This window comes from Tigriopus californicus, chromosome 7 (assembly GCF_007210705.1).
Source record: "Tigriopus californicus strain San Diego chromosome 7, Tcal_SD_v2.1, whole genome shotgun sequence".
Taxonomy (NCBI): domain Eukaryota; kingdom Metazoa; phylum Arthropoda; class Copepoda; order Harpacticoida; family Harpacticidae; genus Tigriopus; species Tigriopus californicus.
Genome location: NC_081446.1, coordinates 7,685,585 through 7,708,760, shown reverse-complemented (window position 1 = coordinate 7,708,760; position 23,176 = coordinate 7,685,585). Strand labels below are relative to the sequence as shown.

Below are 23,176 nucleotides of genomic sequence, written 5' to 3'. Positions count from 1 at the left end.
CTGAACGGCTCTTTTGAGTTGTCGAAGCTCACGCTCTTTCTTGGTATGTTGGTAAACAACGGCAGGGGTCAAAGCTCGCAGCACATACCCGTTCAGGGTGGCGTAAGTCACTTTTTTCTTTGTTTGCCTCAAGGTCTTCCTCTCCGACTTGATCCAAATGGGTTGGGTTGCGGCTTAAAAAATCGGCTTGGTTGGCCTTTCCTGCTCTCCAGACGAACTTGAACGCTACATCTTGGTGACGGAGAATTATGCGGTCAGCCTGGACTGAGCCTGGTCTAGTCCCTCGGGAAATGGGGAGGAGGGGTTTGTGATCAGTAAGGTTCTGAAAAATAGGCATAAAAAGGACCTCAATATGCAAATAAAGATGAAAAAACAAGCCTAGGATGCAAATAAGGATGCGAATAAACTTAAAAGATGCTTTATATTGTCCAGGGCCCAGTAAATATCATATATATATGTTGTCAAATTTTAATCCAATAAGATACAAACTCGCAGTAAGGACTTTTTTATTGTCATGGCATACCAAGGTATTTTAAGGAATTTGTTAAGCTTGACAAATATTTTTTTATAACATGGTCTGATTCCAGTATCTGAACAGCAATCTAAGAGACTTATAACAATCACAGGTGTTGTCAATACAACAAACTTGACTTCTTTTTATGATTAATTTTTAATTGAGCCAAAACAGTGTTACTAAATAATTGATTTCACAATACTTTATCTCATAAATTTGTCAACTGTCAATAACTTAATGAAGTTAAATGGCCAGTTGTGTTGAAAAGAGGCTGTACTAAATGGATTATTTTCTTTTTTTGGTGTACTTGTTTCGCAAAATCTCAAGTTGGGTGTTGCAAACTCTACTAAAGCCAACACTGCAACTTCTTAACATGCATCCTCCTCCCAAAGGTCTAAATTTCAGATGCCACGAAACCTCTTTCATAACAATTTTAGAATACTAGTTAGAAAAAGAGTGGTTTTCATATTTTACACTTTCAATTGCTTTGTCTTGCAAAAAAGAACGCAGCCAAGATTTGGACAAATGCAATGCTAAGTTGAACTACATGAACAGTCTTGTTCGTTAACAAGCTAAGTTCAGGATTGCAACAAAAAACCGCACCACTAGAGGCAGGACTGAATTTCCTAAGCAAAGACGAACGTAACAAATGACTCGTCGAAGTATTAAAGTGCATTATATATACCAATATACATTCATTATTAATGTTCTTTTGTACAAAAAAATTGACAGAAAATGTCCAATTTTAGGATTATTAGACGCCGATACTGTTATTTTTTTCGGAATTTGGTCAAACTACCTGAATGTTTAAAACTGCCACAAAAAGACAAGAACTACACACAAAAAAATCTCTACTCATCACTCTTATTTTACAATCTTGCATAAAGTCAAATCATTCATAAGAAGTTTTATCACTTTTGTTTGTATCTGTCTTCACATGATTTCAAAAGTTTTGAATGAAGCAAAAAAGTCATGATTCTTCCCTACTAAAGCTCTTTTTCCTTTTTGGGCAGCTAGTGTTTGTTCAACTCCTACCTTGCAGTCCCTATAGCCATTGCCTCCAAGTCGATCTGAGAGTGCCTTTTCTCGACGGAGTCGTGGCTCGTGACGAGATGACAACAGTCTTGACGCGTTCTATAGCGTCACCCTGACAGAGAACTGACCACAACCCTTCCCGATGGGTATCGACAAACAGAAAAGTGGGAAGTGATATGGGTCGAAGAAAGTCAGACAGGCACTATGGTGCAAAGATTTCTTCAGGTTATTGAACTCTTTCTGATGAACCCCAGTCCACCTGAACTTGGCTTGCTTGGAGGTAAGCGCGCAAAGATTTGGGGGTTCACGCGCAATGAATCGTCCAGCTTCACCTTGCGCTTGTGTCACTGATACCGCGGACGGGTCGATTGTCCGGAAAATTCAAACCTGAAACCTTGACTTTAAGTCGTAATCATGTATTTAGGAAATAATAAGGCAACGTGGCACAATTGGCTCTTTTGCTCCGTCTCAACTGGTACTTTTGGTGGGGAAATGTCCTGGCTTGAGGGCGCATCGATTCGGCGTCATCCCACAGCATTGTCGGGCAGAGTCATAGTTCTATGGGCAGAGTCTCCTTCAACGCCATCTATTGGTCCAACAACTCACTCTCTCAATGAAAAACCATCATTAAAATCTAAATTGAAAGTTTGTCAAGTTGAATATGACGCATTGCGTAATTTTGTATCATCAGCATACAGAGAGATTCTGAAGTGGAGCAATTAAGGTGATAAAAAGAGGACCTAATATGGAGCCCTGAGGAACACCAGACTTGACATCATATATGTCTCTAAGGGATTCCATGTCACTAGGGGTTCTCTCAGCCTTAGGCAATTACTTCCTACCAAAAATAAAACTTCTTAAACAATCGAAAGCTTGGCCTTGGATCCCAATCTCATGGTGTCTGTAAACTAAAAGTCCATGATCTACCTTGTCAAAGACCTTGGCAAAGTCGAGATAGATTATATCGACTGGCTCATGACTCTCTACTAAAGTCCTTCAGTGACCTGCTCTACAATCAGTTGGGTAACCGTATTAAAATGCGCTCGACACCCATACGGACCACGAGGACTAACTTCATGGACGTCAAGAAATTCTAAAAGTTTGAACTTCATGATTTTCTCAAACACCTTCGCAATATTCGAAGTGAGTGAAAGATATAGAGATAAACTAAGGCCTATAGTTCTTGGGGAGCGACTGATATCCCCCTTTGAAAATCGGAGCTGCATGAGCTAGCTTCAGAAAGGATGGATACTTGCCCAGATCCAAGATGCAACGCATCAAGGACGAGAAAACAGGAGTAATACCACTCAAGTTATGGTTAAATTATGTCGTTTGTGAAGCATCCCTTTAATTGAACAGAAAGGGCACTTGCCTTTGTGATGATGGTCGATTGAGTAACCACAAGGAAAACCCAAAACACTCGTCAATTGCTGGAATCCAACAGGTGTAATTGAATATGATCAGAAGCGGGAAAGTCAAAGGTGCACCGACTTCACTGACTCTGGGACAAGTAGGACAAGATCCACACTGTATATTTTGAAAAAACTCCTCTTGATCTCACCCTTGGGACTCCTTTTTACAACCACAACTGTAGCCGAACGCACGCGACCGTCAGAGCAAAACNTCCTCTTGATCTCACCCTTGGGACTCCTTTTTACAACCACAACTGTAGCCGAACGCACGCGACCGTCAGAGCAAAACCTGATGTGGTGAACCAACGTGATTGGCCATTGATTCCGCTTGATCATCTTATCCTTCAATAACACCACGTCGCCAATGTCAATGGACCTCTTAGGTACCATCCACTTTCGTCTCTCTTGAAATGTTGACAGGTATCCCAATCTCCAAGCCTTCCAAAATTCATCGGCCAGGGCTTGGACTCTTCGCCATCTCCGTCTACCATAAGACAGGATATGGCTCTAAGAGAATGACTATGGTGTTGATGGGTTTGGTTCTTCCTAAAGGGTAAGCAGCACAGCAGGCGATAGAGGAAGGGGATCCGATGGATCAGAAGAGACCGTCTACAAAGGTGTATTGTTGACGATAGCACAAGCTTCCAGTAATAAAGTGTGAAGCTCCTCATTCGACAAGGGTGGGTTGCCTCCAGTAAGAAGGGAGGCCTCCAGGCTGCGTCGTATTGATCCAATTTTCCTCTCCCATGCTCCACCCTGAGGAGGGTTCCAGTACCACGAACAATTTCTCTCCTCCAGTGTGACTTGAATCAACCCCAAATCTATGGCTTCAGCGTCTTGATTCAAAGACCCTATGAAATTGGACCCCCTATCACTCATTATTACTCTGCAGGCTCCCCTAAGTGACAAAAAGTGTTTCAGAGAATTCCTAAAGGTCGACTTATCTAAAGATGGTACAATTTCGATGTGGATGGCTCTAGTGACTAGGCAAGTGAGCAACAGTGCCCAGGTTTTCTTCTGCGATGTGGATCGTATAGTGCTTTTGCCGTCGTGGATCAAAAAGGGGCAAAACACATCCAGCCCAGTATTTGAGAAAGGGGGCAAAGATTCCAAACGATCCGGGGGGGAAATCTGACATGATTTGCGTTTACATGCGTCCCCGGAATCTGCGGCAGATAATGCAGTTGGCTATTAGTGCTTTGATAGCTGCGGAGCCCTTTTCAATGTGAAACCCTGCACTCCTAAGTGCTCCCAACGTAATATGTTTCACTTTAGAATGGTGGTAGACGAGAAGTGCTCCTGTCCCTGGATGATTTTGTGGAACCAGATTAGGACACTTTGTGTGGAACGGGAAGTCTCCTCCTCTTAGTCGTCCCCCCAAGCATAGGACACCGTTAGTGTCCAGAAATGGTGACAAAGCTGAGAGGCAATGATGACCTTTTAGTAGTGGCGTCCCTTTACGAAGAAGCCAGAGCTCTTGGTTGAAGCTCTCTGGCAAGTCCCTAAGCATTAGGGTAAATGCCTCCTCATCGGTTTCAGCAGGGGGGCAAACCCAACAATGCCTTTGCTTTGCCTGGCCCTCCAGAGCCAGACACGAGAAACGTCTAAGATCTTTTTCACCGTGTTCCGCAACCTTGACCAAGTGCTCAAACGGAAAAACAAGGTCTTCAGAAGTGTATTGTTGGCTTCTATATTACTGGCAGTATGGAGATAAATCATCTCTCTAGCGTCTTTTCCTACCTCTAGGAGATCATTGCTTGGATTGCTGTTGTCTCCGCAGCATGTGTTTGTCCCATTCTGTGACCATAGGAAATCAGGACTTTTCAACCAACTTGATGCGGTTAAGGTTTCGGCATTTAGTGGGCTGAATGCCATATCCGCTGGGTTCATGCTCGTTTGGATGTATTGCCATTGCTCTGCAGGTGCCAAGGAGAGAACCAAATCAACCCGCCTTGCAACATACCTTCAAAATCTTTTCTCTGTCTTCCTTAAGTAGCCAAGGACGACTAAACTGTCGGAGTAGTTCGTGATTTGATCGGGTTTGTTTGAGAGTTCCTCCGTTGACTTTACTATAGTTTGTACCGCCTCAACTGCAGCAAACAGATCTAGTCTTGCAATAGAGGTCGCACTTCTTGGTACCACCTTCAAGTCTCCCATCAAGAATGCAACATGAACCGAGCCCGACACCCTGCTGCCCAACTATCAAAATGTGTTCAAAGCAAAGTCTCAAGTGTCAAGTGATCGGAGTGACTTTTCTCTGACAAGCCCTCTAGCTTGCGTGCTGCGCTCAGTACTTGGATGGCCCCCTCTGGGCTATTTGAGCAGCCCAAGCCATCATCAACGTAGAAATTTTGTTGCAGAAAGGACTTGGTGTTATCCCCACTAGAGCTTGAGGATTGACTAGTGGCAAATCGCATGCCATAAGTAGCAAAAGCTGGGCTTGGTCAATTGCCAAAAATGTGCACGTTTGCCCGGAATTGAACGATCTCTGCCCTGGGGTCATTTTCTTCGAACCAATAGAATCTCTGATAGTTGAAATGCTCGGGATTCACATAGAAGGAATGGAACATTGCCTCAATATCGGGGACAAACCCTATTTGTCCTTCACTAAATCTGGTGAGAACTCCCAGGAGACGGTTGTGTTGAGCATGACTGCAAAAACAGGGATCCGCCAAGTCTTATTATTGTTGACAATAAATTCCTCAACAGGGACACGTTCAACCTGGCGGGCTAAAATTGTCTTCTCCATGACTTGACGGCAATTCTCTAACTTTTGTGGCTCCTTCTTTAATCGTTCAAGGGTATTCTTAGTGCGTAAGCATACTGCCCTTTGGTTATTTGGCATCTTCGGATTTGCTCTGCGGAAAGGCAAGGGCATTTCAAGGTTACCATCTGCATTGACATGGATGCCACCAGCAATCACCTCGAGGAACTTTTTGTCGTCTTGGCTTGGCCCATCGAACTCGTCATCTACCCTTCGATCAAAGACTTCAGCCCCATCCTGTAGGAGTCTTTTTGGCAAAGTAGGACAAGGCTGCCTTGAATTGATCATGGTCTTGTGCAATCACGCTCCTTAACACTCGCATTTCATCATTAGATGTCAAACTCTGTGGCTTGTTTGGGCACATGGATCCTACAACTGCCCACCCAAGAGCAGTGCGGTGCGCGTAGGGGAGGTGAGCTCCATAAGTGACGGTAGCGATGACTTCGCCAGCATCACGACCGGTCAAAAGCAAGACCTCCGACGACATGTCCAATGGCTGGAAGTACTTTGCATGTTTGGCGATATGACGATGACCAGCCACTGCTCCAGGCGTGGCCACAGTCACCTCGTTTCTCGTGTCTGCGATCATTTCATTCTCAAAGCGCCTGGGTAGGTCAAAAATCGTCTATTCTCCAACCGGGCCCCGTGGATCAAAAGGTCCCTTGCCAGTCTTCCCTTCTATTGGAAACGTGGCCAGTAAGTGTAGATGTGGTGTATGAGTGACATGGCTTGTTTATGTTGAAGAATTCGAAGACCCTTGGATCTGCAAAAGTGGTATTTGATTGTTCATCCAGGATGACGTAACATCTCAGCCTTTTTGAACTCTCTGGTGATGTAATATCGACCAAGAGAGTCTTGCTGCAACTCTTCCCGTCTCCTGGCCTTCCACAAAAAGTACTACAAAGGGATGTCTTCTCATCTCGACCCCTATCGATCACTGGCTTCTGTAGGTTGGCGTCTCGATTTTTAGCTTTTTGGAGTCGTGGGAGCCTTGTTTGCCCATTGCCTATGTTCTTAGCTCCATTTTGGTGCAGTAAAGTATGGTGGGTTGTCGACTTGCATTCTCCACATGCTTTAGAAACGGGGCATTGACGTGAAAATTGTCGTCCCAGGCACTCATAGCAACTTGAGCCATTTTACTTCTCTTGCTCACGGTAAGGAGATACAGAATGCTCGGCACTTGTCAGTAGTGTGAGAGGAGGATGTTGCAAGGGCTGTCTGATTTGAGAGGGTCTTCCACCAATGAATTCATTGTTAAGACGGGATGGTCGGTCTCGGTCTCTAATTCACGTCCTCTCCTAAAGTCGTCTGTCGGTTTTGTTCCGAGGAATGCGAAGGGCCCGTGACCCGCAGTCCCCCGTCGTTGGCCAGAGGAAATTCCGAAACTTGGATTGTTGGAACTCGTTTGCGGTGGCAGTAAGGAATTGTAGAAAAATTGAAAATGGGGGGTGACGATCTTGATTGCATGCCTTGAATTGGGCCCCCATATTTCGCCACCGCCCTTGTAAATGTTCTGGAACTTTTTCCCTGATTGGTCGGAGGCCTTTAGCATGGTTCAAATTCTGCAGGCTTGGAACAATGCTAATATGAGCGTTCACAACCAGACACAGATCCTCCAGTTCGCGAAGTCTCTTCCCTAGAGTGCAATCACTCTTGAAGATCGGAAATCCTTCAAGCTTTTTCCTGAGGCTGTTGGCCACGTTTTCACCGGTGCCATACCTCTGCCTCAACTGTCCCATATCATTTGGAGGGCATAGGTGGGATTGGATGGGGCCGCTGTTAGGTAATTATTTACCAGAGTGTTGGCCTCTCCTCCCGTGTTTGCCAGCAACAGGTTTTTGATCTATGGGTGTCAGAGTGATTCCTTGAAGCCTCCCCACATGAAAAATATTTCCTCTTGTCCAACACCAGTGAATGCAGAAGAACTCGCTTCTTACGAGGAACCCAGAGGCCGACCCAGGATCCAAAACCAATGGAGGCAACTGACCACACAAAGGTGAACAAGGTGCGGCTGCTTGGGCCGTGGTAGATGTAAATGGCTTTACTCTTTGAGCCAAGTGTCCACCGGATACTTGACCACCGGTCCCAATCTGATGGCTAAGCACTGATCCACCAATGTGTTCAGGTGCCAGATGTACACCAAAGGGTGAGGAGGTGGTGTCTGATAACGTGGGGCCCCTGTACTCTCACGCCCAAGGGAGGGACATGCATAGGCAAACCGGTGGCCTGCTCTCCAAGCCAAAACCCACTGGACTGAGTTCCAGCCTCAACTCTTCCAATGCCTGAAGTTGAGACGTGACTAGATGAACCCGCGGTTGCGGAAAGCCGAGGCCCAAGAAGGCTGGTTGTAGATGACGCCAACGTCGACCCAACCGAGAATGATGGTCGTCCCAGAGAAATTGTTGCGCCCGATCATGATGTTGACCAAGGGGGAACCGTCCCAAACCAGTCGGGGGAGCAATACCCATTAAAGGCGAAGTGAGGGATTGTTGAGCCCCCATTTCCACCCATGGTGCGCTAGCAATTGGAGGAGCTTTCCCATCCAGAGACGCCAACTGATCCCCCGTTTGCGAGAGGACTGCCAGCTTGGTTTCAATTCATTCTTCCTCCTTGTCCTTTTCCAGATGGCGTCCTTCGACTTCAATTTGATCCTCCCATTCCATCCAGTGCAATTCCAATTAATCTCTCTGGTTGCTTGCTTCGTATGCTTGACGCCGTCTCTCCCTCTCTAGGGCAAGCGTCTCTTGCTCCAAGGACTCTTGGTGAAACTCAAACATCCTGGCAGCCTTGGATTTGTCGAGTTCAATATAAAGGGCCAGCCTCCTGTCCTCCGTTGAAGCCTCAGAGAGCCGACTTGTTCCGGTTGTTCCAGTTGTGTTGGAGATTGTATCGACTTCTGCCATGGTCAAGTCGTCATTAATGCCGTGCGGTATGTTCGCCTGAGCTTGTTATTTTCGGCCCACAGAGTCTTGACATCGGCTGCTTGTGCGGTTGATCCGGCTTCTAATCTCCTAATAACGAGTTGCTTTGCGGTCGTGTTAAATCCTAGCGAAGCCTCCTTCAAGCGTGTAGCCAGCCCACGGAGCTCGGGAACATCCTCAGCTCCACTCCTGCATGGTCTGGCATCTCTGAGTGCACGATGATGCCATTCGTACTGAAGCATAAGATAGCGCATGACCGGCTGTCTGTCTCTTTGGCTGTATTTTTCGGAGCTCATGGTCGTTGTGTGACGAGTGAGGTTAGTGGTCACTGTTCAGAAACATGAATCCTTTGTTGTACGGTTACAGTTCGTCACTGTTCTGTGAGTTGCGCAAAATTCCTGTTCCACCCTTCCCAGTTCTTTTATTTGCAAAAGTTGATGCCAGGCGGGCCAACGATATCCTTGTTTGTTATGCGGAGTTTGCTTTTGGCTTGGATATTTATTCGTAACTATAAGCAAATGTATAAAATCGATCAGGCAAATAGTTTGTTACGTTCCCGGTTATGAGATATAAAAGATGAGATAAATTTGGGATCTCAATTAACCGTCGTCTTACCGAACTATGGAAGGAAGACCACTCAACTTATGGTTAAATTATGTCGTTTGTGAAGCATCCCTTTAATTGAACAGAAAGGGCACTTGCCTCCTTTGTGATGATGGTCGATTGAGTAACCATAAGGAAAACCCAAAACACTGGTCGATTGCTCGAATCCAACAGGTGTACAGTGCCGATCAGCAAAACGTAAAGTAAAGTGGGAGTGTCAAACTTCATCAAGTCCATGAAGAAGGAAGCTATGGATTTATTTGAAATAGTTTGTACTTAATCATAGATGTTTCACAGCTTTATTTTTCGAAATGGCCACCTCTTGCGCGGATCATGGCCTCCAGCCTGGACCTGAAGGCCTTGCATGTCTTCTTGATGAAGTCCTCGGACATGTTGGCCCACTCCCACTCCACGGAGGCCTTCAGGTCGTCCACGCTCCGGTGAGGGGTCTTGCAGGCCTTCCTCTCCACTTCGCACCAAACGCCATAGTCCAACGGATTCAGGTCCGGGCTGGACGGCGGCCAGATCGTCCAGGGCCAGAAGGCTGGAAAATTGGCCTTGCACCACTCCTGGGTCACCTTGGACTTGTGGCCCGGCGCCGAGTCCTGCTGCCACACATAAGGAGTGTCTGGATAGTTGGCATCGAGCCAAGGCTTGACAACATTGATTAGGACGTCCAGGTACTCCTTGGTCCCCACCCTAAGGCCCTTGGGGAACCAGTAAGGGGACATCCTCTTCTCGTCCGACGCGAGCACGCCGAGCATCATGGCCAAGGCCGGGTATTTCGTGGCATTGATGAGAGGGACCTCGTCAACACAGTGGGCCAGGAAGCGGTCGTTCTGGCTGTTTCTGGTTTGATCCACGTTCCAGTTCTTCTTGTCGGAGAAGATCCGGACTGTGGATCCGTTTCTCTTCAGCCAGTTCAGGATCTTGGTCGCCTTCTCCACCCTTTTGTCCTTGGAGGCCTCAGTCAACAGTTGACGTCTTCATCTGACATAGGAGCGTGCTGCAAGATCCCCAATGGACCTGCTGACGGTGGATGGGATCACGGCGAGCTCCTTGGCGATCTCAGAGATGCTGCTGTTGCCATCGGCGCCGATCGCGGAGGCCACGTTCATCAGGAACTCGTCGGACCTCTTTTTGTTGTGTCCTCCACTCTCTGGTTTCCTTGCCAAACTCTCGCCCTTCTTTTTCATCCGCTTTATTTTGTACACGAGGTTCTCGGAGCAGCCCACAATGTCCACAATCGTTTTGAGATTGACTTGCGCGTCAAGCAAAGCCGAGACCCGCTGCCGCAAGGCTTCCAACTCGGCGGCGTTTGAAGTTACAATGTTGAATCAAAAACAAAAAAATGTTGTTCTTGGATGCATTCCTGCGCAAGAAATTTTTTAGTGGAAAATGCAAAAAACTTCATTACAAAATTAGGGTAATTAAATCACTTTACGTTTTGCAGATTGGCACTGTAATTGAACATGATCAGAAGCGGGAAATTCAAAGTTGCACGATCAAGTTATCAGATTGCTGACAGAACAATTGTTTCTGTTCAAGTGCGCAAAGTATAGCTTTGTTTTTCCCTATTTGGTACTGATGTGCCAATGTGCAAACAGGATGTGGAAAAAATGGCGGAAGAAAAGCATTGGTTTTCACGCAACTTCTTCCTTCCTTTTTTTTTTGCTCTTGGCGGCTCTCCTTTTTTTTGGCTTGATAGCTGGAAAAGGTGACTGACATCTCTTAAACTAAGGGCTTTATTCTTGAGCATGAAATCAAGAACAATGCAATACCAAAGAGTTGGGCCAAACTAAGAGTTTTTGTGATGTTTTAGCATCTGTTTTTTTTTGTCGTTTCATGTGATTCTTGTATCTTGTAGCTTATTTTTTAAGCATCTTTTTTCAATTTTCTCAGACACCCTTGAACTTTATCACGTTGTTCAAAAAATGATTTCCAATAGGGAGAACTGATCACCTTACACGCTACCATCGCCTTGGGTAACAATGAAACTGAGGAATTTTGGCCAAACCAATTGACGGCAAGTTGTCCTCATAGATGATGATGTTTCCATCCACATCCTACTTGATGCTCAACAAAAAGATTTTCAACCAAATGGCTTCTTGAGAGGAACTAGGAAGGGCCATGTATTAGACCTCGGTTGAAGATAACGCCACCGACTTCTATTTCTGGCTTCTCCATGAAACGTGTCCACCAGACAGCATGAACAGATAGCCAGACGTTGAATCAGAGAACCCAAGTAGACCGTACGGCGAGTCTCGATGGAATTGAACTCCGGAAGTCAATGTTCCTCAAAGGTATCTTAGTATTCGCTTCATTGCAACCCAATCACGCCCACACTGAATGCCAGATCAGGTCGCGTTCTCACAGAGATACAAGAGACCTCCCAAAATTGACCTGAATTTAGCAATGTTGACTGGTTCTTTATTGGGAAGAGCCTAGGTCACTTTGGTATTCGTCTCCATTGGAGTGTCCACGGGTTTGAATTCACCCATCTGGGATCTCTTCAGCAATTGAAAACCATACAGTTGTTGCCCAATCCATATCTCGCCTGCATCCAAATCTTGCATAACCTTGATTCCAAGGAAATATGATCTTTCACTTCGAAACGTTCCGACAGACACTGCTATGTTATGCTAGCAATTTCTGAGTCGTTCTTTGCCGCAACCACTAGATCGTCCACATACACCACCAGGTAAACCAATTCCTTATCAAGATGACAGTAGAGACATGGGTCTTCATTGGTCTGTTCAAAACCGATGGTTTTGAGAACGGAATCCAGCATCACATTCCAACATCTTGGCGATTGCTTCAACCCGTAGAGAATCTTCTTGAGCTTGCAAACCAGCTCAACGCCATTACGCTGAGCTTCAAAACTCTCAGGTTGTTGCACATAAATTTCCTCCTGAAGCTCAACTTTCAGAAAAGCCGAGCCAATGGCCATTTGGTGAAGTTCCAGCCCTTTATGAGCGGAGATGGCAAGCAAAACCCAAATCGTCTCAAATCTTGCCACTGGAAAAAAAGGTTCCTCATAATCGAGTCTGGGACGTTGAGTAAATCCCTTTGCAACCAGTTTCGCTTCGTATCTTTCAGGGTGTCTGGCCTCGTCTTCTTTCACTTTAAAAACCCACTGTAGTGTAACGAATCTTTTAGGTAATGATCTGTAGCATTCATATCTGTAACGCTGTATATGACTCATCGTAGTTGATCTGCTTTCACTGCATAATAAATTTGTTAGCATTGGAGCTCCATCGTGTTCACTTCATTCGCCCCGTTCACTGCACGTCAGAACATAAAATGGCATTTGTGTGAGATTTCATTTAGTGAATATCCTTCCATTCCTTCCATTAACAACTTCAGTGTATCTATTTAGTGACAATGAGCACCAAGGAAGAGGTTAAGCGCTTGACTTCTTCTCTCAAAGGCTACAAAGGACATCTGACTCGTGCGGTGAAGAACGCCTAGCGTTTGTGTGAATTTGTTGTGGATAAACCTTCGTCACTAGCAACCAGTGAGCTAGAGAATGCGTCAAGAGATTTGAAATTAGCTCTAACCCATGAGATCTTGCAACAACAATTTGTTGCTAAAAAATGCTAAAAACACAGTTCATTAATCCAACATGCAAAATCATCAACAAAAAGGCGCAATCTTTGTCTTGTATGTTTGGACAAAAGTTATGTGCCCATTTACCCGACTTACCAAGCATGGATTGAAAAATTTGAAAAATTTGCTTTTCGGTAATATATCCTGGTTGTCAACACGATTGCTCGGCAAGGCAACTGCAAGAGAACCTAAAGCGGCTTGTCCCAAAATCTACTCTTGAAATTGTGGCAACAGACATTTTGTAGGAGAAAGCAAGCAAAGGTCAGCCGACGACATTAGCAACCCGTGGACCCACAATAACACTTCTTCGTTCAACCTCAAATCTACGAACGATCTTACATAATGGTAGCGCCACGCTTTCTCTGGAATCCGTCAAAAGAGCCAAAATTGAAACAGGGATTAGTGACAATGCCATTAAAAAAGTATTGGCATCATTCGGAAATGATGTCCACGTGGAACCGGGAATTCCACATGCCATGACAGAACAGAACAAGAAATTCCATGACTTCTTTGATGTGCGCGTTGAATAACACCCCAAGGGCAAATCTTGGTTCCACTCGTCATCTGTAAAAACCTATGCGGATTCCTCCAAACAATTACCGAGGAAAGGGGACCTTCGAACTTTCCAACCATTTTTCGGTTGTCAATTTTCGAAGGTCTTGGCTTTTTGAAGGTAAGTCAATTGGTTAAGTTTTGGTCTGGAGCTTCAATAACCTCTCCTATCCCTATCTTATTTGTAGGTTAGCGGAAAAAAGTCATCCGGAGTCAAGCGAATCTTCTTGTTGGCATTGTCACCAATGAAAGAGACGTATGCCTCAATTGATATGCTGTTGTCCAAGATGAATTTGGCTCCCACTGGTAACTTGGATGATGTCTATTCCATTCCGTGCCTGAACCATGTTTTGGGATTAGGAAATCGCCCTAGTACCTTTCCATGTGCTTTTTGTTTATGGACCAATGGCGACTAGAGTGAATTGAAGAGCCAAGAACGAACTATAGGAATAATCCGCAAGGACAGCGATATGTATCTGAACAACATCAATGGTCAACCAAAAAAATTCCATTCCGTACAAAAACGGCCCCTCATTCTTTCGCACAAATGTGATGCATCAAGAGTTTTGGAAGTGTGCGCCTTACCATGGCTGCACATTTACTTAGGGGTCGTGAACCACACTTACAGCAAACTTGTTCGAGCATCGCCAGCAATGAAAGAATGGCCCCTTTCCTTAAACTTATCTGAAGAGCGGTACCACGGCACAGGATTTGAAGGAAACGAATGCCAAGTTCTTTTCGTTTTGTTTTTTGCGGACTTCCTTACCGCTACCGGGATTGGAATCCTAGCAGTTCAAGACGCGAAGATTATTCATTTTACTTGACTTTAATTTATATATATTATTTGATCGACCAACGAATTGGAATTGGCTGATCTGGCTAATCATTGAATATACGGTTGATCAGGAATTTTAGTCGAAAACTTGTCCAAGTCTGACTTGCTACTGGATCAACCCCTACATAAACCCTACGAATATTTGAGGGCAGCAAATTGAACAATGAAGGAGCCCGAGAAAGAAGAGAGGTGGACTTCATTGTTTTAACTAGCCTGGATTCTCGAGGGCTTGAAGGTGCTCTCAAAACGCACATTAAGCCTCTACGGTCACTACAATTGACCCTAAAACCTGGTTTGGGACAAAGCTCATGAATGCTTTTGAAAACGTACAATATCAGATACCTTTCGTACCTTCTCTGAATACTGTACAATCCCAACCTCTCCCAGTACGAGAGCTCTCTCATATCCTCAATATTCCCAGTAAAACATCTTTTGACCTGCTCAAGCTTTTGCAAATCTGCTGAACTAATTGGAGCAAAATGGGAGAGGCATATTCAAGATGCGGCTGAACAATCGACTTGTACAGAGTTAGCATCGTGATGCTATCTCTGTACTTTATCGTGCGATATATCTTACCACATGTTTGAAAAGCTTTACCAACTTTCAACTGGATATGCTCATCGAACTTTCCATTATCTTGGAGGACTACACCTAAATCCTTCATGAATGAGACCTGCTCTATGTCTTCATCATCTAATAGTGGAGTGTCTAATGACGTCGACCCAAAGGTCATTGAGCGAAATTTCATTCCATTCAGTGCCATGTTACTCGCAGCAACCCAGGAGTAGATTTGGTCCAGGACCTCTAACAGACAACCAGAGTTCTGAAAACTCCTACCAAATACCAATTTTGTATCATCAGCATAAGAAGAGATACTGACAGTACTACTACCAAGCTTCTGAAGCGGAGCAATGAAGATGATGAAAAGGAGAGGACTCAAGGGAGATGGTTGTAGCACAGTTGTTTAACGCGCGACCGAGCGAAACTCAGGTTCATGGGTTTGATCCCAGGTCTCCCCCCCTTTTCTAGTGGATCATCGCCTCGAATTGTCAATTCATTTAAAACGCCTCAAATGAATTATTCAAATTACAAATCAACCTGTCAATTCCAGCCATACGCTCGAGAAAAGCTCTACATTTCTTTAATCACATCTTACTATTTTAGGTGAAAGTTAAAACCAGGACCAATCTTAAGCAAAATGCAGGTAGATATTGCGAAATAGTTGTAAAGTGTGCTTAATTCGTTCTCAGATTGTATCTTCTTTTATTTTGTTAAAAACTGTTATTTGAAAGTTATGCTCCGTTCAGTAATTTATGGCTTGGGGCTAACCATGGGGGCCAAAAGGCAGAGAAGGATGGATCAACTCCACGCAAGGGCCACAGGTTTGAATTTAAAGAACCGTTTAGTGGAAGTGTTAAGGGAAACATCAAAGGTGATAAAAAGGTATTAAATAGGATGAGTGGGTGAATCTGTGTGTGAGTGAGTGGTGAACTAGTGGTTTAACAATTAGTGGTAGTCGAGCAAGAAAAACCGGTGTTGGTTGTGCGGCATTGACAAAGTAACAAATAGTCAGCTTCTTTATCCATGTGTTTACCCCTACAAATTGGTCTTCTGCACATTTACCATGTTTCAATCATTTACAGTAGATGAGCGCAAACGTGTCGATCGAGTTCTGTTGTTTGATTTGTTCATAGGTTTTATCAGGGAGCACCACCTGACGATTATCACTTGGATCCTACTCATATGAGTGTGGATCTAGCCCGTGTACGTGTTGAAATCCATGAGAACAAATGAATAAACGGCAAACATATTCACACAAAAGCCAGTTGACGATCCTACAAGTTGAATGTTGTTCCTCGATCGCCAAGGGCGCTCAGTTAGGCCGCTTTGGGTACATTAAGGTATAAAACGAGTTGCCACAGTTGTGACTGAGCCAAAAATGTTGTATAGAATAAATCATTTTTAACCCATGGTGATCGAAATATTATGGATTTAATTTACATTTCCAGGCAATGTACCCATCAAATAACTGATGTTAACTTGTTTTCATTTGCGGCTTAAAAGTACATCTTGGGAGATGTTGCAAATGGTTTCAATCTTCTAAAAGCTTCAGTCTTGGTGTATTCAGTACCTGACACCACTTTGCTCCCCTCGTCCATTTTTCTAAATTAATGGATTTGGCACCGTAAGTAGTGACTTTTTATCTTAAGTCTCATAGCTCTGCTGCTCAATGTCTCCTTTCTCTATTAATAAGGCACAATCTGCCTCAGTTCAAATTGCGCATGTGTCTACACAAACCAACACCCCCAGGTGGATTTACATGTCATACCACAAAATGGTTCGTCGTTTCAGCTAAGCCCGACACGGGGGCAGCTGTTAGTGTTGTTGCAAAACGGTTAATACAGAGATTTAACATACCCGTTCAACCAACTCAAGTGCGATTATCCGCTGCCAATGGGAGTTCCATTGCAAGTGAGGGTTCGGCAGTATTGACATTATCCGCTGACGGCAGAAACTATGTGACAATCAAGGCCATAGTATCATCGGAATTGTGAGATCCGTTCCTCGTAGGATGGAAAAACCTTCAATCTTGACCAACGAATTCTTTCCCCGATATAGCGTGGGCATGAAAATCATCACTGACCGAGGCCGACAGTTTGTATCCGCCCTATTCAAGACCTCATGCCACAGGTGAGGGGTGATCGAATCCAGTGACACATCCGGAGCCAGTCCAGAACCGTTCTACGATCTTGAGGACCTGTGGCGAGACAATATCTTCCCTATTGACCTGACCCCGCTACCCGACCTACCCTACCCAGGCACCTCAAACGCGGAAATCAACGAGATACGAGCGGAACTGGAACAAATGGTGTCAGTCAATCGCATCCCCATTCTTGACTTGGTCCCTGCACCGTGGCTAGAAGCAGACATGGACTTCCCGGCCCCTGACTGGCTGGACACTGAGGGTGACCCCTTGAATACACCCCCTCCTTCCCAATAATCACCCATACACCTGATTCTCGTAAAACCATTTCCACCCCACCCACCCCCCACCTCATCATAAGATTTCTAGAAGCCACCAGTGCTAACTATCCGCTAATCGCCTTACAGATCCCTCCAGCTGTTAATGTGGTACACTCTAATTGTTACCCTCCACGCCCACACGCACGACGAAAGAGAATCCGCTACATTTCACGCCTTCAGTGAAGTAGCCACCCACACAACCGCTTTTCTCATCATTGGCCAACTGAACTTAGACCCTATCGAGGACCAACTCCACCACATCCAAGAGATCATTCGCTATCTGAGAGAGGCCACGCCATCCATTGAGGACAAACCGGACCAAGTTCTCATCAAGCAGTTACAGCTGATAGAAGTGGATACTATTGAGTGCCTCCACCGGATCGAAGACCTCCGCAATCTCAACCAGAGCCCAGCACGATCAAAGTGATCAGCACCCCTTGTCATAGCCGGACTCACCTGAGAGGACTGTATGTTTGTGCCTCCCTGTATATACTTACGACTACACCAGAAATAAAGTACCAGCAACAAGACTTGTGCTAATTCTACTTCTTCCCGGGACTTAGGCGGATTACCCAAAACCCAATACTCCAACCCACTCCCTTGATCGAGTTCGAGTCGAATCCGTTATAATATCAACATCCCTTGTTATCAACACTGGTATTGGCCATCGACAACCCGTACCGCTACATTACACATGTCGCTCCAGTATCCACGATCCAAGTTTGATCACCTCCAACCTACCTGTTCGTTAAGTCGTAACTAATTGGCAACCCAAATCACCACCATCTGAGGGACGATCCCCAGTGGAGGCAGTGTTGTCCTTCATTTGGTGCCCGTCCTTGACGTTTGACTTGAAATGACAGTTTTTCACGAAATGACTAGGCCGTCCACAAGGATGACACTTGACAGACTTTTTTCTTGTATTGAACGGACAATCCACGTTCATCATTTGGCTCATCTGCTGTTCTCTTTCGTTCTTCATTCGACAACCATTCGATTACGACCTCCCACTTTGGGACCTCGGCGTGGGCTTCAAGAGCGGTAACCAGAATGTCGTATCTTCAAGGGAGACCTCCCAGGAGGTGCAAACCTGTCTTCTTCGTCCATAGGACTACCCACAATCGCGAGCTCGTGGAATATTTCGCTCATGGACTTGATATGGCTTTGAAGGTTTCCATCCTCTTTTGAACGGCAGGCAAACAAACGTCTCCAGAGTTCTAGGTTATCCGCCCACGAACTCTTCTGATATTGGTTCTGGAGGATATTCCAGACCAATGAAGGATCCGTTGTTCTCCCAACAAATAGAGCAAGCTGGGATTAATTGACAGCAACAATGACTGCCAATGCCAGATTTTTTCCTCGCCTCAAACTTTCGAAACAGTTCAACTTCCTCTTCTGGACCCTCTATCCACCCGTCGACGATACTCCAAAGGCCATCTTTGATCAGAGCCATTCAGCACTGAATTTTCCAGGTTGAAAAGTTCAACCCATTCAGTGGCACAACGATGGACCTTTCACTCATCATGATTAAACAAGGGCTGGACCCATAACCTATTGAGCTTCTAAGGTTCTACGGCCAGAGTGGAATAACTACACCAGAGAGGTTCCAAGCAAAGACTCAATTTATGATCGGAAAGAAGTAAAACACGTAAACTAGGTCATGAGCATAATCACTCTAATTAAAATCCTCGGATGCCACGGAAATACAGAAGAGGAATAGCGCTGAACCTATTGAAGAGCAGCACCATCCGTGAGTAATTAGTTTTCTCGCGCAGACAGATCGCAACTACAAAAAGGAACATCACGAAACGTACATTACGTTGGTGAGAAGTATAAATTCCCAACAAAGTCGTAGAAGAGCGTGATTGGTGGGGCTGAAAAGATCGAATTTGTGGGGAATCGTATCTCTCACAACAGCATCCAGGCTGATCCGGAGAAAGTGGCCGCAATCTCGAGGTTTCCTCCACCCAAGGACCACTGGGATTTGAAAGTGTCTTGGGCTTGTGAACCAATAAGACCAATTCAAAGGCCGCGGAATCATTGAGAGGTCTGTTGAAAACGAAAAATTATTTCAGGAAGACACTGATCACAAGACGTTTATCGGATGGCGTCCGTTATGAGTGAATTACCTATATCTTATATGTATAGATAAAAGAGACCAGTCAATCTAAGTTGGAATCTTATGGGAATGTTGCTTGTCAGGATTTTTGAGGATTGTCCAACAAGCGCTGAACAACAAACAAGACACTGATTGCGTCGTGGTACAGATCTAGGATTGAATTCAGGATCATCTCCGAAGTCTGAGGAATGTTTGTAGATTTTCTTGGAATAGAGCAGACTTGCAAACGTTTTGGATAAAACCGTACATTACACTATTCTTTACAACTTTCTTTCTTTGAAGTTCAACTTTGAGCAAAACCGGATAATGTTCTATCGCAACATTCGCCCTCATTCGATGCTTTGAAGAACAAGGTTGCACATCCTGTTTAGTTTAAGTAGTTTGGTCTGGGCAATGCTTTGGTCAGCATTTGCCACGATCATCCCCTCGGTATTGCAATACTTGAGAATAATGGTGCCCAGCATCACTTGCTCTCTCGTGAAGTGATATTTAATCCCAATGTGCTTGGCTATCCCATGATACTGTGTTTTTTTTTTTTTGCCAAACCAATCGATGGAAGACTGTCCTCGTAGATAGTAGTTGGACCACTAATTGTTTGACCAGCATTTTCTAGCACATTCCTCAACCAGATTGCTTCTTGGGCCGCACTGGATAGGGCCATATATTTGGCCTCAGCCGTGGACAGAGAAACACTTTGTTGCTTCTGGCTCTTCCATGAAATCGGTCCTCTGGTCAGGAGAAACATGTAGCCTGATGTAGAGCGCCTATCCTCGGGGTCTCCAGCCCAATCGGCATCGGAAAATCCAACAAGGTCACTCGCTTGGTTGCGTGAATATAAAATTCCGACTTCCAACGAGCCCTTAAGGTATCGTAGGATCCTCTTTACGGCATTCCAGTGTTCTTGGGTTGGATGGGTGTTAAACTTGGCACCACAAAGGCCATATCGGGCCTTGTCCTCACTGCCAAGTACAACAATCCGCCAACCATTGATCTGTACTCAGTAAGTTGTACTGGCTACTCGTTTCCATGTGCTTTGGCAAGCTTCAAGTTGGCCTCCATTGGCGTATCGACTGGTTTACAATCAGCTCTCTGGAATACTAAGGTTGACCAATCCACACTAGGTCACCCTCGATATTTTGTCTGACACTGATACCTAGGAAATGACAGAGGAGACCCAGATCCTTGGCCTTGAAACAATCGGCCAACTTCTTCTTCATTTGATCCAACTCATCCTCGTCATTCCCGGCTAACTCAAGATCGACCACTTAAACTGCACTTCCTTTGCTATTCCCCCAGGTGATAGGAGCACGGGTCTTCATAGGTTTGGACAAATCCAACATCCTTGAGCACGCTGTCTAACATGGGATTCCAACAGCGAGGAGATTGCTTAAGCCTTAGAAGCCTTTCTTCAAACGGCAGACCATTTTCTCCTTGCCTTTCGTCTCATATCCCTCAGGCTGTCTCACGTATATCTGAAGATGAGTCTGTTGGGATTGACAAAGGCAGTCAAGTTGAGCGTTTAGATGATCTTGTGATGATCTTGAGTCACAGATGAAGATGCTTTAGAAGCCATCCGGGACTTGAGACTCTCGAGCTCTCCTGGTCCTGATGGTGTGACATCTCGGTTTCTGATGAGATGCTCACTGGTTCTTGCTCCTGTTTTCTTGTACTTGATGCGTTACATCTTGGATCAGGGCAAGTTTCCATCTTCACTAAAGATAACTCACGTTGTTCCAATTTTTAAAGGGGGAGATAATTCACTCCCCAGTAACTATGGGCCTATCTTCTTCAATCTTGCAATTGAAAAATATTAAGAATACAATTTCTTGATATCCATTTGGCGAAGTGTGAGACTTTGCGCTGCTGATAGCGCCAAAAGAACTCGAACCGTCTTGAACCGATTACTGGACAAAAAGTTTTGTCATATGTTCCTCTCCCAACCAATCTTGCTTTGTATCGTTCTGGATCACCGTTCTCGTCACGCTTTATCTTGAATACCCATTTGGTGCTGACCACGTTCTTGTCCTTTTTCTAACTAACGCCTTGGTTGGGGATCGATTCCCCAGGTAAACAGACGTTGAAATGATCTCTACCCAAAATCGAAGTGCTAATCCGCCATCAATCAACATGGCTCTTGTGGCCTCCACTGGGGTCTAATTCATACGTTCGGCCACCCCATTCTGTTCCGGATTGTGCGGGATGGTCAGCTCGTGACGAATCCCCTCCTCACTCAGATAGTTTGCGAACAAGTGGGAGGTGAACTCGTCCCCAATGACCGTGCGAAGGGCTTTTAATTCAAATCCGGATTGCTTTTCCACTAACGACTTCCATTTCTTAAAATATCGTTAAATCCTCAGGCTTGCTGGGGTAGCGTATTGGTACAGCATCCGCTTTCACATTTGTTAATCCTGGTTCGATCCCAGGCTTGCCAAGTCCAAGCTTCCCTGTGGTATTTGATTACAGCATGAGTTGCTGCTTTAACAGCTTAAATGGGCGAATCTGCGGTCATTCCCGAGGGTGAGGTAATAATTATTGCCTGGTGTCCCTCAATTGGGACACCCATCATTCAGATGCCAGGCCGAGCGAGAGAGCTGTCATCTGACTTCATAACAAACAAAACAAACAAAACAATCGTTAAGACTCTTATGTATCAAGATATAGATGGCCCTAGCCTCTCGCTTGCTCGAGTTTGTACGCCCCATCCATCCAATAAAAACTCCAGATGAGGCAATTCGCAGATTCAAGCCCTGTGCTAATTTTTTTGTTAAGCTTGCCTTAGTCATGGGTTACTGGCAAATGCCTCTGGCTAAAGAATCTCAAGAGTTGATAACCTTTCTTTTGGGAAATTTTGTTTTTTTTCGGTCGCCAATGGGTTTCATTTCTACTGGGGATTCCTTCTCTTATAGAGGCGACGTGGCAATGGCTGGACTTGGTGTCCAGGTGGTTATTGACGATATGGCCGTTGGTAAGTAGGATTACCACGACCTTGTTCGCATCACAGCAGTGAGATCCTTGAACGTTGTGTTCGTTTTGGGATGACCGTCAATTCGAGAAAGAGCGTGATTGGTGGGGCTGGAGTAATCGAATTTTTGGGATATCGTATCTCCCACAACAGCATCCAGGGCTGATCCGTAGAAAGTGGCCGCGATCTCGAGGTTTCCTCCACCCAAGGACCGTCGGGATTTGAAGGTTTCTTGGGCTCGTGAACCAATAAGGCCAATTCTCGAGTGAGTTTGCCAAGGCCACAGAACCATTGAGAAGCCAAGACCTTCCATCAAATGGAGTTGTCCAAGTTAACGGGCCCCGTGTTTGGTCTCATGCAATCACATGAGGATGAGTCGAAACTCATTCAATGTGGATCTCGCTCTTTGTAGGATGCCATCTGTTAGATGCTGATTGATCCTCCAAAACTAGTCACCCTCGCCCTGTGAAATCTCCCGACCATTTCAATTGATTGAAATGGAACCCTTATCCCAAGCGGCAACCCATTCCGAATTCAAACGTTGGGGTGAAGTTTGGGAGAACAACGCGCGAGCCCACAAGCTCACTGGATTCGACAGGGAAGTACAGGTTTACTCTCTGATTAGTGCTGTAGGACCATATGCCTCCTGCATAATCAAAACCCACTTCCAGATCGACCTTGATGACATGAGCACCTCCGTGGAGGGGATATTGGGCAAATTGAAGGCCTACTACCGTTCTCAGAGGAGTGTGGCGCTAGATCGGGTCAAGTTCCATCAGCGGAACAAGGAAGGATCAGAAACCTTCGACCAGTTCTGGTTTGCCCT

General features: G+C 45.2%; 1 long non-coding RNA gene across 1 annotated transcript; it reads left to right on the top strand.

Moving 5' to 3' along the window:
* The first annotated feature begins 1,596 nt into the window (after nt 1-1,596).
* On the top strand, nt 1,597-23,162 carry LOC131883050 (uncharacterized). The gene is made up of 3 exons (XR_009373574.1): nt 1,597-1,829; nt 22,295-22,353; nt 22,763-23,162. It is a non-coding gene; the product is annotated as an uncharacterized LOC131883050 (long non-coding RNA).
* The last annotated feature ends 14 nt before the right edge of the window (nt 23,163-23,176 follow it).